The following is a 15,317-nucleotide window of genomic DNA, read 5'->3' as shown; positions in this document are numbered from 1 at the left end:
CTGGACGCTCTCCAGAGATGCCTTCTTGCCTCAGCTGTTCTGTGTCTTTTGCATAATGGAGTTGGGATCCCTCATTTGGACTGCTACATGCTCATGCAAAATAAATACCAATGTTTGAGGATGCCAAAGCATTTCACTGCCTTTTACTTTTCTGTGGGAACAGCTAGAAATGTCATGCCCGTGGCTAGAGATGTCATCAACTACCCACTCCTGCAACAAATGCTACAGGGAGCCAGACAGATGAAACAAAAAACATACACGGAGGACCAAACCAAGACATCTGATTCTAATATACCGTGCATGGAGTGGACGGATGTTCTCTGTGTTTGGAAGCCTTTCAGCTCTAAAATAGAACTACTGTTCGTTCTCCAACAAAAGACTGGGATTAAGTATCAAACTTTTTTCTTTCTTTTCTTTTCTTTTCTTTTCTTTTCTTTTCTTTTCTTTTCTTTTCTTTTCTTTTCTTTTCTTTTCTTTTCTTTTCTTTTCTTTTCTTTTTGTTCAACAGCTACCAGCCAGACTTTGTAGCTTCCTTCTCCCACAGTTTTCCTTTGTAGATATAAAATCTTCCTGCCCATTACATCTTTGGTTATTTCAAATCCCATTGATCATTCTGCCTGTCCAGCCAGCAGAACAGCAGCAAACAAGCAAGCAAACTACGATAAGGCTAGATTTTTGCCCTGGAAAGCTGCAGCCCTGTGCTGCCTCCCCTGTGTTCTTCTCTCCCTTTCCCCCTCCTTTCCGTATCTTATTTCATTCCTAGAGACATTTCCAATAGCAGATAAATCAGCACTTTGAATTCTTCTTCTGATGTTGTAACAAGCTGGCAACTGGCATGACATGTTGTAGAGACACATGTGAATACCTAAGTCAGAAATAATGAGATTTCTCTCTCATATTCAGCATGAAATGAGAGGCAAATGACATCACCGCTGAAAACAGAGGAGTGCAAGAAGAGGTGTGGGGAAGGGAGGTAGAAAGGGCTGATGTCTAATCCATTTTGCTTACTACAGTGGATTTCAGAAGAAAAACTGTCTCACAGGCAGCACTCCGGGAAACACAGACTCGGAAGGATGGGACAGTCGCTGAGCACAGTGTCTCAAATCCAAGCAGCTCCACCCTATATCCCAAGGACACGTCCCCCATGGCCAGGCACTACTGCACGTTGTGGCCAAATGAACCAGCCCTTCAAATAAAAACATGAGACGAAAGGAGGAAACAAAAGAGAAGGGGGATAAAAGGTCCCAGTAAATCAATTAATGCAAAAGTCTGCTTCAGTTTATAGACAGCACTGGTAATTGCTGTGTGTGTTGCCTGTGATGAATAGGGGCTGGTTACCATTGCACCACTCATCCTTCTTTGCGCGTCTGGGAACTGGCAGAACGCTGATCTCCACTGAAAGTCTTTAATTATTGTTAGATTAATCAGGGCAGCGTGTCAGCTCTGGGTTCATGCTTAATTGTCCCATTTTCTCGCAGCCTCATCCTCCCACCTTCCTCCCTCATCCTCCCACCCCCTTCCCAGCCCCTGCGCATGCATCATTTTTGGATTGGTCTAACACTGGGTCCTGTTTACACAGCATTGAGCCACACAAAGATTTTTGAGATCCTGCATTTGCACTACTTCAGGACTTTGTCTCTTTGAAAGCCCCAATGTAACACAAAACTTTGGAAAACAGAACTCCAGACATACTTAAAACCACAAGACAGGGGGTAAAGTATTTTACCACCAGTGCAGAAGTCAGAGATATCGTTATTGCTGTTACTACTGAACACTGGGTGTGCAACCACTCCCCAGTCCTGATCTCATTCGCTGGGGTGGTAGAGAACAAAGGGCATCACCATCTTAAACCTTTTCATTCACATTAGGGATCACTCCACTGAACAGTTTTTTGTCTAAAACCAGCATAAGCAAGATGAGAATCTGGTCCAAAACGTTTCTCTTTTTGGTGTTCAGAGATGAGGTCAAGAACCTGTCAGTGGTTAAAGATGACTTCCACATCTTTGGAAGACTCCTTCCCAAAGTCTTAAGGGCCTAGTTTCTCTCTTCTCTGCCTCCCCAAAATGCCGAAGGATTAGTGGGATTTGACTAGGATATTCCATGCAACTTTCACAATGTTAAGCCACAAGTATGTAAAAGATGACAGCAAAGAGAAAGAGATGGTGCTCCATGAATAGAGAGGATAGGACAAGAAGTAATGGCAGCAATTAAGGAATAATTAAGTTGTAGCAGAAGACATCTAGGTTAGGTGTAAGGGGAAAAAAAGCAGTAAGAGCAGCAGGAAAGGACTTGAATAAATTTCCTAGGGAGGCTGGGGGATCTCAGTTTCCTAAAACCAGGGGTTTTTAGGAAACAGATAGACAAACAGCTGTCAGGAATGATGCAGACATGGCCTGAAGACACTGAGGTGGTCTGAGTGACTTCTTCCAGCCCTACAGTGGAGAATCAGACTGGGCTAAGGGGAGGGTAATTACAGATGAGTAAGGCAGCAGCAGGGATCCTGAGGACCTGCTCAAAGTAAAACTGCAGTGACAAATGCAGTACTCAAGGTTTGGTGCTCCAGAAGTCTGAAAATCACTCCCATCCGCACTTCAGTGTGGGTCCAGCCTTTACATACAACATAAACGTGATTGAATTTTCCTTGATTCTTATAATGCAAACATATCATTTACAGCAAAGTCTGGAAAAAAGGTGCATTAAATTGAACAGTCTATTTATTAATCAAAAAGCATAACCCTCCCAGCAGCCTGAGTTCACCGCTTTCCATCACTATGCAGAAAAAGTTAGTTACTTCTATAATGCAACCTGCGTAACATAATCACGCTGCTCCCCTTTCTCACCCAACTGAAATGATCCACACAGTAAAGCACCAAGGGAAAGGCCTGAAAATCAAAGCTGTGCACAGCCAGCATAAGCAATATTTCACTATTCTTTTTTAGCATAGTTTAAAGAAGACTTTGTAGAGATTCAGAAAGTTCCTTCGCTATTTCTAGGTCATTGACAGGTGAGTAAGGTCACTGTTTTGAAGACTATATTATCAAGACATGCCTGATCTAATGCACCTAACGCTGTGGAGCTGCTCACAAAGAACTTGGCCATGAATCTGAGAGCAGGAGAAAGACCTGAACTCTGAAATCTCAGGTAGGATCCCTAGTCATTCATTCATTCCTTCATATTACTGTATGACTTTTGGCTTCTCACCGATAAATGAAAAGCCTTTGACCTACCGAAGTTCGGCTGTATAAGAATATATCTTAGCATAATTACATTTGATAAAGAACCACTTTAGATAAAATGTGCTTTTATCACTACATTGATTCTTTCTTACTTCCTAAAAATGGAGACAAATTAGCAAGTCTTTATTATCCTAGAAAAAGGCATCTAGCGTTTTATTGGCACTCCCATATTTGCCTGGCTCAGTTTTACATTCATCAGGGGTGACATCATTTACATATTTTTATTTGCATTAGAATGACAATTTAGGAACATTGTGCAATCCCAGCAATACGTATTGCACTGCACAGTTCTGATCTGCCCACTGTGCTGGGAGTAAGGAATCTAACACCAACATAAGTGATGCAATAGTTTATTTTTGCATAACTGACTGCTTTCAGCTCCCGATACCTTATTTTGGGATGGCTGGGGGAAGGGAGATGGTGGGAAAGAGAAGGACAAGAAGGAAGAAGAGGGACCACAACGAGATTGACTCCCTCAAAAGAAAATGTCTTTGCTTTTTATCCAGACATGTGAAGCAGCAGAGTTTATTAGTTAAAATTGGTCTTTAAAAGATAAGTTTCAGTCAGCCAGATCCTTTTTCCTCTGAAGGGCAGATATGGAATGATCTACTTCAGAGTGAACGTGTCGGGGTCCCACCGTGGCAGACAGAGGGACTGTAGCAGGCACTCCCACAGCACTGTCTCATCTTTTTCTTTTCAAACCCAGAGTCATGAATTCCTTTGTTTTCTCTTCAGTCCCCAAACTGCTCTAGACTAAGCAGCCCAGACAACTCCTGGGCTTCAACTGCCTCATTATCTTGGCTTATTTTTGTTCCAAAGATACTTCTTCTAAAGAAGATGGGCCCCCACTGAAACAGCATTACCTGTATAATAACAGAAGCTCTCCCGTATGTGTGCATTGTATATACCACCTAATTTTCCGACGGTCACTACATGTGTTACCAAGACTGGCATTCGTTAGAGGGTAGCTGATCTTTCTTTCTTACTTTTTTGCCTTATGCTAAAAGATCTCTCTATTTCACAGATAGCTGTAGCTGAGATGCTATTGATTACTTTTTAGCTGTATGAAACTTGCATAACAAAATCACTGGGTTTCATACTATCAGGAAAGAATGAAAGGACAGAGTGGGTAAAACCAATTCTAGACGCAGTGCAAACTAAATCAGGACAAGACTCATGAGTTTGCTGGCACTTATTATTCTGCTTTTCTTGTCCATTGTATGCATCATAGCGTTATTTCTGAAAAATGTTCTTAAAGTCTTTTTCTGAGTTTGTTTACCCCCGGGGCTACTATTTTGTACTGGGATTTTAGCTCTGCCAATAGAAGAGTCAGCTAGACAGTGTGTTAACCAATCCTCGGGCTCCCATGCTTTATTCCCAGATGCCTCTTTACACTGTAGCAATTCCTATGTTATTGTTAAATAATTGGAGGTGGGGAAGATGTGAGAAGGAGGAACAAGTTACATGTATTGCCTTCCACAGATGAGAAGGTAAAGTATAGTTACACTTCTCCCAACTGGATAATTTCTTAATTATCTGTATAGATTTTCTGTCTGTCTTGCTATTTCTACCACTGCATCTCATTAGGAGTTGTTTAGCTTCAGACAGTCTCACAATTGTTGTTTCTAGATGCTTTTGAAAATTACTATAATTTGTTTGTTACTTGTGTTAAAAAAGGCTTGAATTATGAGCTTTTCCAACAAATGTTTACCAAGTATTACAGAATCCATAATGAAATTTCACTCTGTAACACTTGGTGGTTTTGTTTTTTATTATTATGAGGTTGTTTTCTTAATAATCTGAAGCATTACAACCCTACCAAACAGTTAAGCCCAAAGTAGAGCTCTTAAGAGTTAAGTTATGGTTAGCCTAGAGTACTGGAAGTAGAACTTCATTAATTTGAGCAGTATGTTATTACAGCTTATACGTGATAAATCATAGCCATTAGTAGCTGAAAGTTATTACTCGAAGGCTAAGCAGGATCTTGCCTGAAACAAGATGACAGTCTTGCTTGACCTTCCAGGACCACGTGTCACATCTCCATGCCACAAACAGGTTACACCAGGTATACCCAGAAGGGAGGTCAAATCCAAAAAAAACCCTGTTTTTTCTGCTCCCACGAGACAAAATGTGCTTCAGCACTCTTGGGTTTGGACAGTGGAAAACAAGAGACGTGAAAATGCCCTCTCCTGGCATCACTCTAAAGTGGAGCCTGAAACGGTGACTGGAGGGTCTCCGCTGCCCTCTTTACAGCTGGCAGCACTTGTTAGCAGTGCACAAGGTAACAACAGGTACCACTGTAGACGGCCCCAACCTCCTCCTTGAGCCCAAGATGGATATGAACAGCCCTACTGTGAGGTGCCTGAAGGGCTACGACCCCAGACCTTTCAGTGGGGAGAGGGGAGTTACTTGTCGCATTCGAATATCGCTTTTCCTTCTGAGAGTTCTGTGCCCATTTGATTTTATTAAAAAAAAATTAAATCCTTAACACGCTAGAAGGATTCAGCAAGGGTATCATTCTTCTCTGTTTTCAGCCTGTTTTGCTTGTGGGCTTGACAACAAGAATCTGTGACTGGCCTTTTTCACTGCATGATGGAAGGTGCGTGCTCTCCGCAGGCTCTACAATAGGATGCTTTCCAGAAACAGCAGCAGCAAATCTGAGAGCAAAAGGCCCTCAGGAAGATGAGTAATGCAGAGAGTGAAGGGAGGGATTTCTGTGGCACAGGGCCCAAACTGCAACTCTTCATGAAGATCAATCAGGTTTGGATGCTACTGAGCCTGAATGGAGAATGCCTCCGTGTATGAAAAAAGCGCCCACCCATCACTCATCGCTGTCCCTCGGGAGCTAACTCGGTCATCAGGCTGTCCAGTGTCTCTGCTGTAGAATTTGGTGTCAAACCACATCAGCCTGAAAACTGTATTTCTCTAGGCTAGCACTGACATTCATAGTTCAGAAGAAAGACTGCAGGCCTGATTCTTCCTCATTTTATGCCACAGCAGTTCCACAGAAGTCAGTGGAGCCACAGCAGCGCATACCCAGAAGGGGTCCGGCTCAGCAGTCGGGAAGTGCCAGGCTCTCTCCTAGACAGCTTCTTGGGAAGAGAAGCTCCTGCAGGGCTTGTGCTCCCACCACGTGAGCAACAACAGTGCTTCTAAGAGCCTGCGCACGGGATTTTTGAAAGGGAAAGATTCAGTTCTGCGGGAAGTATAAGCCCAGTATGAGCACTTCATGTGGATATCCCATGCAGAAAAAAATACGACTGGCAGGGCACTGATTTACTTTAGATCATAACATTGCTCCATAGCCACTGCATTTTGGTTGTGTTGTAGCCTCTTCAAATGGCATGTTCTGGAAATCATTTCCAGCACTGCTTTTCATGTTAATATTTTGAATTATTAATCTAAGTACTTTGAAATCAACCCTGCTGTTGATTTCACTCTTGACCAGGTGACCTCCAGAGGTCCTTTCCAACCTATAGTTTTCTCTGAATTTAAGATTCCGAGATTATTTACTTCTGGTGCTGCTTATTCTGCCAAGGGTCTGTTTCAAACCAGACTCTGGTCAAGCTCTCCCTGCCGTAACCCTCTTACCACAAAGCGCTGACTTTCTAGTTACTAACAGACTACTGACTAGAGTGCATCACTGCAAGATTATTTCTAGCCCCACTCATCTACACCAAATCTGCTTCCAAACCTGCTTTTACCTTTTACACTTCTTTGTGTATGGGAGTCCCTTGTAATTTCTCCTTACTTAGACATTCCTTACACCTGAGAAGCAACTGGGATTTTGCACACTGCCCTCATCCATTTCCCCAGTGCTTCCATATGGCGTTAACACCTCACCATTGCTGTTATCTCATGGTAAATAAGGAGGGCCTGATAGCAGCCAGAACACCGAAGCAAACCTCATTTTGTTTTGTTTTTTAATTAAAAATAAATACACTTACACACTGGTATGGCCAGATACGTGGTGATGCCTCCCTCTGCTCCACGTATATGTAGAGCCTGTGTAAGCAGCATTGTTTCCCAGGAAAAGCCGTTCTAAGCCCCAAACCGACACACCCTGTTCCTCTCTGGATACAGCACTCAAACGCAGACAAATTACAAATGTGAACATGCTACATCATTTATGTTTCTCTTGGCGCTTCCAAAGATTTTTTACATGGCATGCCAAAAGTGCTTCTGTCGGTCAGTATCCAGCTCCTCACCACCACGGCAAATGTCAAAGTGATAGACCAGGCACAGATTTATTGGGTGAGGATGGCAGGAGCAAGGGACTAGGACAGGCTTCACCCCCTCCACTAGTACCAGCTGCCTGGCCCACATTTCTCCAGTTACTCACCTGTCCTCTCACCTCTACCACCAATATTCATTTCAGCGCTGCACACCCTGGTGCTCTCCAAACGAGCTGCCTCTGCCTGGTGGCACTGCTGGAGCAAACCAGTTCATTTGAGCTGGTAAGCCTGTCAGTCACTATTTAAAAGACGTTCCAGTTTTGCAGTATATAAATTAACCTTGACACCTACTGCAGCAGTACCTTTACTTTTCCTGCACATCCAGCTGCACTTGATGGGAGTTAATAACTGCAGGCAGCAAGTGAAGGACACTGCTTTCAGGAAAAATCGTGAGGAAGAGCTTTCAGGGGATATGATGATGTTCCTCGCAGTGCACAATTTTGAAATTAGCTGGAAGTCAAATACCCCAAAACATTTACTTGTGTATCCCTTTGATCTTTTGTGCTCAGCCCTGTTGCTTGTTGGACGTGGCATCTTTACTTCTGCTGCTTGCTTTGCGCAGGAGTTGTATTTCAAGGCATCAGAGTGCTGAGGGATATTAGTAGAAGGTAGCATTTGTGTGGCCCTTATCCTAATTAGCTGTGTTTCCACATGTCCTTTAATTCACCCAACTAATCCTAGTGATAGCGTGACCTTTATCTTTCACCTCCTTTATCACACTCAGCAAATGAACTAGTTCCCATAGCCTAGGCCAACCATTACAAATAATCAGCCAGGACTGAACTCTATAGCTTTTGTCTGCAAAACCAAAATACCTTTGCTTTGCCAAATTCAAAGCAGAGCTACAAGCTAGGAATCAGCTTGCAATGCATTTGTAGCAAATATTTTATGCAAATTATGGCATTTTTTTAAAATTAAATATTTCTTCAGATATTCATCTGTTATTCCAGACTTTGACTAACCTGACTATCAAATAATATTCTGCAAATATTTGCCACAAATCATCGCATTATGTTTGAATGCATTCTAATATAAAAGCAAGCTGGAAGAAAGCAGCCATGTCACAACTGGAGACATCACTTGTGTTTGGACTGTGCAACCAAATCTGGCCCACGGGAAAAAGATACAGCATCAGGTCAGGAGACTCTCCCCTATCTTACTTTGGTGCACACACAGCCTAGGTGGTATCTGCAAACAAACAGGGCAGTATCAAGCACAAGAAAGGAAGGTTTCTGTGCTTAAGCCCTGAGCATATCTCCTGTGCGGAAAGAAAGCCAAAAAGGCAGAAAACTCAGCAATCTGCAACTTGGGCATTGTCTGGTTCACCTGGAAGAGTGGAGCCCAGACCTCTCCTCGGGGTAAGGTGCATCATCTGCTAAGGAGACAGTCAAAAGCCATCACAACAGCAATGTGAGATGCCAAGATACGCAACCAGACCACAGGCATCCCCTTGCTGTATACGGGATATAGAGTCACCAGGAGCTGCCCTGCACCTGAGCAGAGGCGTCCTGGGCTCGCCACCAGCAGGCTTTGGAGAGCAGCCACAGATGCAGGCTGCCTTCCCCCACAAGAACTAATCCAGCCTGGAGAGTGCTCCCTTAGTGGGGGGCAGACCCGGGGCTAGGCTCACCTCTGCAGATGCTTGTTTCTGCCCCATCGGCTACATATATGCTAGAGTTTTCCCCATAACACCAAAAGTTTATTTTATTGGTCTAAGCAAACTAAAAGAACAAAACCAAAAAACAAACCAACCAAAAACTCAAGGGCACCCTTCTCCACATTTGCACAACAAACTCGGCGACTCACAGTGGCACTAAACAAGATGGTGTCAATAGGACCAAAGCACTCAGAGACCGGTGACCCATGTCAGCAGCTACTAGCCTGCCTGGCATGGCCTCCGAAACAGGCATCCCCCTGCTCCTGCACAGCCCAGCTGCAAACAAGGTCCATTGTGTCTTTCCAGTGACCCATTCTGTTTGCTGAAAGCAGAAACGGGGCCAGTAGCTTTCCTGTTGGCATCCCAGCCCATTTTTCGGCTGCGTGCCTCGTTCTCCCCTCCTCCCCCCAGCCGACCAGCTCGCTTAAACAGCCAACAGCATTCGTTTGGATTTATCGTGCAGCTATGGCCCGAGTCCAGACCCGAGCTGGCAGGATCAGTGGAGGACCAGCATCGTCCTATTCAGCTACACACAACCTACTTGTCATCCTTTTGGAAACCAGTGACTCAGACGTAACTTTATTGCGACCTGGCAGCTGGTGGGACCGGGTGAGATGTACAAAGAGAATAATGCCGGCACCCACCGAGCCCCGGAGCGCGGAGCAGAAAGCCTGCCTGCAACCCTCATTCAAGCCCTGGCATAATTAAAACAACATTACATTCTTAGTGGCGGATTTTCACCTTCTGTAAACCCAGACTTTCTGCGAGTGTTTTGTTTTACCAATTTACTATGTCTGAAAGTCAATGGATTGTAAAACAGAAGAGCAAGTTCTCTTCCTTTCTTTTGTGCTACTGCTATAAGCAAAACCACTGGAGCCTACCATATGCACCTGGGGCTGTGCATATGGTGAATGCTTGACTATAGCCTTGCCAGCTACCAGGGAGACAGCAAATCAAAGTAAGGGTTTACCCTTTTGCAAGGCTCCAGACAAGATCTTTTTTTCAGATGCTATATCCAAAGGGGGCAAGTGAGAGAAATCTTACATTTATTACAGGCAATCTTTCCCTCTTAGGTTGTGGTTTCAGAGGAGAGCTGGGCAGCCCCATAGGCTCCCTGCGCTACCACAGTCTCTCCTCCTTGCCCGCTGCCTGCTCCCACCCGCTGCATGCCCTTCCAGTCCTGCTGATACAGCTGGTTCTGCAGGCTTGTTGAGCCTGGACCAAGGAACTCATCTGGGTGGATAAAGGGGAAAAAAGAAAATAGTGAGTCACCCTAAGCAGAAAGCAATTGCAGCCTGTTTGCCTCCACGCAGCAGTGTTTTGTTCAGGGCACCTGCTCCGTCCCAAAGAGCCACCCCTCACATAAACACTACAACATCCCTGTAATGCCCCGCAGAGAGCATGTCCTTCTGGTAGCTTTGCATATGCTCTAGCTAGAAATCCAACGCCTCTATTTTCTCCGTTACCAAAGATCCAACCAGTACCAAACTACAATACCTATGTTTCTCCATAAATACAGATTTTAGCCCTGCCTCAACACTGCAGATACAAATAGAAGAGGGCAAGAGGAAACATTTTCAGGGCAGTTGCAGGGGAGAAACTAAACACATCTCCCTCCTTTTCCCTTCCCGGGATGCAAGACGATGCTGTTACTCCATCCCCAGACCTATTTACGTGAGTGTGCAGCCAACGCATGCCCCATCCACCTGAGGCAATGCCCACTCCCGGCCCAGGCAACTCCAGCAGCTGATCCCCCTTCTCCTCACATCGCTGCTCACTGTCCTAACCCATCCCCCAGCTTCAATTTTTGTCTGCTCTTCTAGAGAGAATAGCTCCTGCGGTTGTCTCAGCAGCTGCTCTTCACTTTCCCAAGTAGCAGCAGAGCTAAATTGACCTAATTCCTGCTTGTTTCCCTGCCACCCACAGAATCTGAAATAGCAGCAGTGAAAACTGCCAAGGCGCTTGTCAGCGGCCGCTCTGCCGCAGCGCGGGACCGGCTCACGTTCGCTCCATTTTGTGCAGGTCCCACAAGGGTTAGAAAGTTTTTAGACTGCAAGTTTCGAAACCTGCAAAAGCGACGGACAATTATTGCAGACAGCTCCTTAGGCAGCCTCAAGGACAAGTGGATTTTTTGTACCCTACGGCACATCCTCGGCAGCGTTCTTTATACTGCAAGCATCAGATATATCTATTTGTAAAAATCCATGGATAAGTCTCCCAGCTGCTGTCTCACCTCCTTTTCAGACGTAGTTTGGATTTGCAGTCAGGTTTGGACTATTAGGCTGATTTTATTTTTTTCTTTTAATGAAAGCTGGGTCAGTCTTGATCATAACTTCAGCAAGAACAGGACTTAAACTTGTATATGTATTCTGCAGTGAAATTAGCTGTCACCTGCCAAGCAATCTGAGACCTGTTACTGCTTCATCAGGAGCAACCTCCCTTTGCTGAAGTCCACAGTCTGATATAAAAAAAATCATATAAAAAATTGTTCTTTCCCTCTCATGGGAACACACTGTCACAGCCCAACTGGCACAACTGCCCCCAAAATTTAACAGGCTACAAAGCGAGCAGGAGTGGGAACATTTATGTTAATTAGTGTGTGGAGAGGGAGCCAAAGATATGTTAAGATCTGATACGGCATATGGGATCCAATAGCATGTCATTAGAGGTAGAAAGCAACCCTTCACAATGTAGCTTTTCAGCTGCTTATTAAGGCTTTCTGTTCAAACTTTTAAGTGCACGGCTGAAATTTTCCATGGCATAATTGCTACTATTCTGGTAATTAAAGCTTGCTATGATGCAGAGACACAAGGGCATTTCCTAACTTCTGAGTGTGTGCCTCTGCAACCTTACTCAATTTTTTTTCTAGTAGCAGCTGAAGGAGGAGGAAGGCTTAAGTTTCTAAGCCTGAACACGAACGAGGTTGGCATTCAAGTTCTCCCAAACTTGACGGGCACCAGCCTGTATCAGATAGGAACGTAAACTTTACCAGAACATATTTTCTGTCCTTGCATCTGTGCTGGGCTTTTATTGCTCTTGAGACTCAGGGCAGTCTCAAATTTAAGTAGAACTCCTATGTCAGTCAGACAAGAGACATCACAAAAAATAACGGTGGCCAAGCACTTTCCAAATAATCCTCCTTCCCATACCTTTGGCAAGGGGAGCTGTTACCAGTAGAAAAAGGCTCATAACTTATCATAATAGGAAACATCCTTTCGGAGTCAAATTGAATCAAACAACACACTGTGCAGCATTACCTAGGCCTGCAAATATTTGCAGGATAGTGAGAAGGCTTCGTTCTAACTAAACCTTGAGTCGCTCAGATTTCAATATTAATTGAAGCTTCTGCAGGTATCTTGCCCACTTCCCTATCCCAGACCTCATCAGCACGGTGACCAACGAATGTCATTCACTTAAAGCTTGCCAAAGCTTCAAGTAAGAAATTCTGGCACTGCTTAGACTCTTAGGAAACCTCAGAGCCAAACAGCCTGCGTAATAGCTATGAAAATTGTATTATTAGCTTCTAAACAGAAGCAGCATGACACTCTGCAAAGGAAATACACAGGCTGTCAGAAGCACTGAGAGAAGATGTCGGCTACAAATTAATGGCTATTTAAACATATTATTTGTTCCAAAGTGTTAAAAATGAGATTTTTAGCTCTGATGGCAGAAAAGGTGGAGGTGTGTCAAGTCCCACATCGTCATGCCATCTCTCCCAGCTGCTGCTGCCAGCATTTCAAAGCTGTTGATTGGTACCATTTAGAGACTCCCATGGGGAATGGAAGCCTCAAGAGAAACAAAAAGAGGTTTTACTCCTTCCCCTTGGTTTAGTTGAGGCAGAGACATTCCACTTTTGGCTCTGCTGACAAACACACACAAGAAATGAAGGCAGAGGAACAGAGATCGACTTAAGTTAGCACAGATGGACAACTTGGACACAAATCTAGCTGATGGACTCCTATTCATTGAGAAACTGAATTTACAACCAGTTAACTATGTGTTGGCTCAACTAAGCAGTACAATGTGGCTTCTACATCCTAAACTCAGGGTACCGCAGATTTCCGAAGAGCACTGTGAAAGAAGAAAAGCCCTCGCAATCTGAAAGTTTTACTGCTCTTCCCATTTTGCCCATTTAAAATTTACCACCTCGAAGAAGCAGAACCTCTGATATGAAACAGCCCGGGAAAATGAACTGGGAAAGCTAAATGCCAAGCCAGCGAAAGACAGAAATCTCTACGTTTTCTGAAAGAGGCACTGTCTTAGCTACCATGCCAGCTCTTTTTTGTGGGGTGGGTATGTGTGGGGAGGTGTGTGCTAACCATCGCTATTGTAGATGGAATTAATCCCATATGTGCTGCCACTGAAGATATTTGGGGACTAGAGGCTGGTACTGCTAAGTGGAAATACTACTGAAATTTCTTCACAGCAGTTGCAAAGAAAGAGAGCAAGTGTGGCACACACCGGTACCACAGTGCCCACAGGTGAAGAAGGGACCACTGATTTTAATCTATTTGAAGAGCTATCTATCTGTTGAATCTACTGCAAACATATTGATGGGGGCCTGTAGGTCCAAGGTAAATAACTTGCCACACCCAGCCACAAGAGTGGGTTGGCATAGTCAGTGCTTGGCATAGCATGAAATACTCGTATTTCACGTTAGCATTTCTTGAAAAATCTTCCTGCAGGTCCCTGAGCCTTGGAAGATGGGGGTGGGAGCGCTCAAGGAGGTGGGACATGCAGAGCTTCAGAGGAGTTAGGCTCGCTTCAGAGCATCCTACCACCTGTCTCTCATCACAGCCACAGCTCGGGTGCCTGCAAGACCAGGCTACCAAGGACGCAGACCTGAGACTTCGCTGGTCCTGGCTCCCATGTGCCTGCTGGCTAGGCGGGGAGCTGGCAGGGAACGAGGCAGGTTTCAGATCCTGCACTGCAGAGAAAGTTTGCTCGGGAAGCTGCCTGGTGTCTTGTCAAAATTGCGTTGTAACCAACTCAGTTTCACAGACTTGTCTGATTGCAAGTTGGCATTGTCTGATGGAAAAAATGCTGTATCAGAATATGCCCAACCAACATGTCTGAATATAAAATGATGAAGGACTTTCCCTGAGTCCACTGTGTTCTGGGGCAGGCTATCTGCAAAGTCTGGGCTACTCCACATATTTCTCAGTGATCTTTTAAGTCTGAAATCCAATGACAACTTCAAAATACCAGCTTTTTAAAGCCATTTCTGTCTAGAGATCTAGCACCAACCTTTAGTACTTATGGCACAGCTCCTTTATCTGGTCAAAACCACTAAAACACCACAATATTGGTGCACCCCTGATTACATCGACACTATCAGCATTTGAAAACAACACCCCCCCCCCAAAAAAAAAAGAGTACCATATGAACTCAATATGCTATCCAATGCGAAACAGCAGCAATCCTAGCCTAGTTACTTACTCATTTCTCTTGTCAGTGAATTATATCTTTCCACAAAGTTGCACAAACGTCTCACATCAATCTCAGACTCTCGCTAATTGTCAGTCCATGCAGAACTTGGGTGCTGGGAATAACTGAGCTGATGAAAGGATGCAGTGGTCTGAAGTATAAAAGAAGAGGGCCCGGGGATGAAAGGGGAGACAAACGCAGGCAGCCTGCACTGGCAAGCACTCCAGCAAGAAATCACACTGTGGAAGTTAGAAGGGGAGTTTAAATTAGAGGAGGTACTGTTATTCTTAAGGTTTGTAATCAAAAGCCTGTGGTTCCAATTAGGAGAGCAGAGATGCCTGGCCAACATGCTATTACCAGCTTTTTGGCAGGCAAAGCCATTTACAACAACCAGGCTGCGTCTCCTGCACTAAAGTATTTGTTTTTACATTCAAGCCTTCTCAGACTCTATAGCTCTTGGAACAGACTCCAGCCACACTTGTAGAGGGCAAAGTCCATATCAGATAGATCATCAAGCAAAACAAAGTGTTATTACTTTCTCAAAGCCGCCATTCAGTCACACCCCTTATGTTATTTCTGTGAAAATGAGGGAGTGATTTCAATTATTATATACGGAAAGAAAAAGAGACTGAAAATAGGAGATGAGTTGTTGGTTTGTTTTTTTTTTAACCTTCAAGGCTGAAGTTCATAGTAAAGCTCCCCAGAATAACGCAAAGCATCTTCCTTTTGATTGTGCTCTTCTACCTGCCGACCTTTGGAACA

This window comes from Pygoscelis adeliae, unplaced genomic scaffold (genome assembly GCF_000699105.1).
Source record: "Pygoscelis adeliae isolate BGI_AS28 unplaced genomic scaffold, ASM69910v1 Scaffold386, whole genome shotgun sequence".
NCBI lineage: Eukaryota > Metazoa > Chordata > Aves > Sphenisciformes > Spheniscidae > Pygoscelis > Pygoscelis adeliae.
Note: the sequence above shows the minus strand (reverse complement) of the source record.